The sequence below is a fragment of the Vigna radiata genome, unplaced genomic scaffold (assembly GCF_000741045.1).
Source record: "Vigna radiata var. radiata cultivar VC1973A unplaced genomic scaffold, Vradiata_ver6 scaffold_454, whole genome shotgun sequence".
Classification (NCBI taxonomy): domain Eukaryota; kingdom Viridiplantae; phylum Streptophyta; class Magnoliopsida; order Fabales; family Fabaceae; genus Vigna; species Vigna radiata.
The window spans coordinates 111,933-114,287 of NW_014543420.1; the positions used below are offsets into that span (position 1 = coordinate 111,933).

The 2,355-nt window shown below is 34.4% G+C and overlaps 1 long non-coding RNA gene across 4 annotated transcripts; it reads right to left on the reverse strand.

The window, feature by feature from the left end:
* Window positions 1-536: 536 nt before the first annotated feature.
* On the reverse strand, window positions 537-2,349 carry LOC106754362. Of its 4 annotated transcripts, none has more exons than XR_001375300.2 (4): window positions 2,117-2,349; window positions 1,286-2,019; window positions 1,061-1,182; window positions 743-948 (listed from the first exon to the last, which is right to left on the reverse strand). It is a non-coding gene; the product is annotated as an uncharacterized LOC106754362 (long non-coding RNA). The 4 variants fall into 4 exon arrangements; XR_002666912.1 differs by having other exon boundaries at window positions 744-948; window positions 1,286-1,503; window positions 1,665-2,349; XR_002666911.1 differs by having other exon boundaries at window positions 747-948; window positions 1,286-1,476; window positions 1,665-2,349.
* Between the last annotated feature and the right edge of the window lie 6 nt (window positions 2,350-2,355).

The following is a 2,355-nucleotide window of genomic DNA, read 5'->3' on the forward strand; positions in this document are numbered from 1 at the left end:
GGAGAGAAATAATAAGTCTAATAACGACGATGATGACTATGCGAGAGTTGTGGAAGAGCAAAGGCTGTTGAGGACAATGGTGGATAACCATGCGGAACGCATTCTACAATTAGAAAATACCATCAAACGTCTACAACAAGATGATTTGAATGACATACCACCTTTTAATGATGGTATGGCGGGACGTTCGCCAGTTCAGAAAGGAAGTGAAATAGTCATTCACAATTTTGTGGATGGGGGCATTCATGGATGTTCCAAAAATGAGAACATTGATTTCTCAGCAGTATACAGAACTTGTACTTCAGTGCTTTGTGATGATGGTCCTGAGTAAGTTATACAAGGAACAATGTTTTTATGTATTTATATATTTACATCATTTGTGATTAATAATGTGTTTGAATTGATCGTAATCATGAACTTAGCTTTTTTACAGAGTACTTGTAGAAGTGTCAAACAATATGTTGACCAGAGCAGACTTTCAATGCTTGAAACCGCGCAGAAAGATTGATAACATGGTAACTTGATTGTGAAACTTGTATTATAGCAACCAATTCTGTGAGTCTCTAACTTTGATTTATTTTTGGAATAGGTTATGTTGTTTGCTACCGGGATGATAGTACATAATGAAATGAAGATGTCAGGATTGATTACTCGATGTTGTTTCAATCCGTTTTTTGCGGTAAGGGTTGTTATCTATTTACTTCCATGACACTGTTTGATTGGTTTGTATATTATTGAATCCAATTTTTTGGTGCCATTATTGTTTGGGATATACGAATATAATTGTATGATAAAATGTTACGGATGCGATTGCTTTAGACAATGGTTATGGAAAGGATGAAGATTCCAAAGAAAAAGCGATCATCGTTGACAATAACAAATTACCACCAGTTCTTCCAACCTCAATCATCACCCGATCAACATTCAGAAGATTCTTTATAGTACAAACTGGGAAGTTTGAACAAAACAACAAATTAGATTTAAATAATTTATAAAAACAGTAACTCAACCATCTTTTGCAGACATTATATTTATGCAAATAGGATTGCCAGTCACTTACACATAATCATACAGCAGTAACAATTCTTATTCATGCCTATATTAGGTTGAGATATTTCCAGAAGATTGGCTGGGGCTTTCTGTCTTGGGATATTTATTAAATGAAAACTAACACAACAACACCTACAAGAGGGATATAAAATCAATCGAATCATGCACCAGCCAAAAATACTTCACTACCATCACTGAAAAGTATCACTCAGAAAATAAATTGTTTCTATATTACCTCTCCTTTGGAAAAGCAAGGGTGCCAAACAATTTCAATGGGAAGCNTGATAATATATACCCGAGACTGGCACGATCCCGGTGAGGGTCGTATCCACTAAAACTTGCTAAGTGCTGAAGAAAGACTTGGACTAATGTGGACAGTCTTATCTGGAAAATCAAACATCTTTCATGTTCTTCTTGCAATCATATCTGCAGAAGAAGCACCCACAAACATCCCTGCAATAAGTACACAATATGNGCAAGGGAAGAATTGAAAAAGAAAGATAACTTTTATAAGATCAAACTCTGATATTGAATGACANAATCCATTTATTAAACAATTTAGTAAAAAACTAAAGCCAATAAAATAATACAACGGACTATGAAAAAGAAAACACCTCCACATGCTTCAAATAATCTGGAGCATCTGATTGATGCATGTATTTCACACCTTCAGCAGCATAAAATTCAGATATGCATACAAGGAATGGCTTTTCAAAGCTTTCTGGATCATACCATTCATCAAAGATAACACTTTAAACTCTAAAACTCACAACAAATATAACTCACAAAATATTGATCAATAAAACTTTGGTTCATTATTCTCTCCAGTCAATTAGTAATATAATTGGATGTCAACATAACATGTTCAAACAACTATGTATAATGAAAAGAATTACCTTGGTGGGAAGTGGTAATATTACCATTGATTCAGAGTTGATTTAGCTTTTGATCTTCTGGTCCCTCACCAGACTTCACGAGGCAATAAGCTTGGGAAATCAACAAAAGTACTNCCACCCCAGGTTGAAGAAAAAAGGGAACAAAGAAATAAATTATATAATAGTAATACCTTAATTAGATGGCTTGGACACGTATTTTTCCTAATTCGTTGTACCTGCTGGTTAGCAACAAGGCCAGGGCACTTGTAGTTACTTTTATTTGATATTCTCCCTATATATAGCCTGCAATCATATATCACATTGAAGAAAATTGAACTTGTTTATGCATATCTAAGCATACCTTATTGATCCTTCTCATGTTTCACAAAGGTAAAAGTAACATAAGCAAACCTATTGTCATGTCCATCCG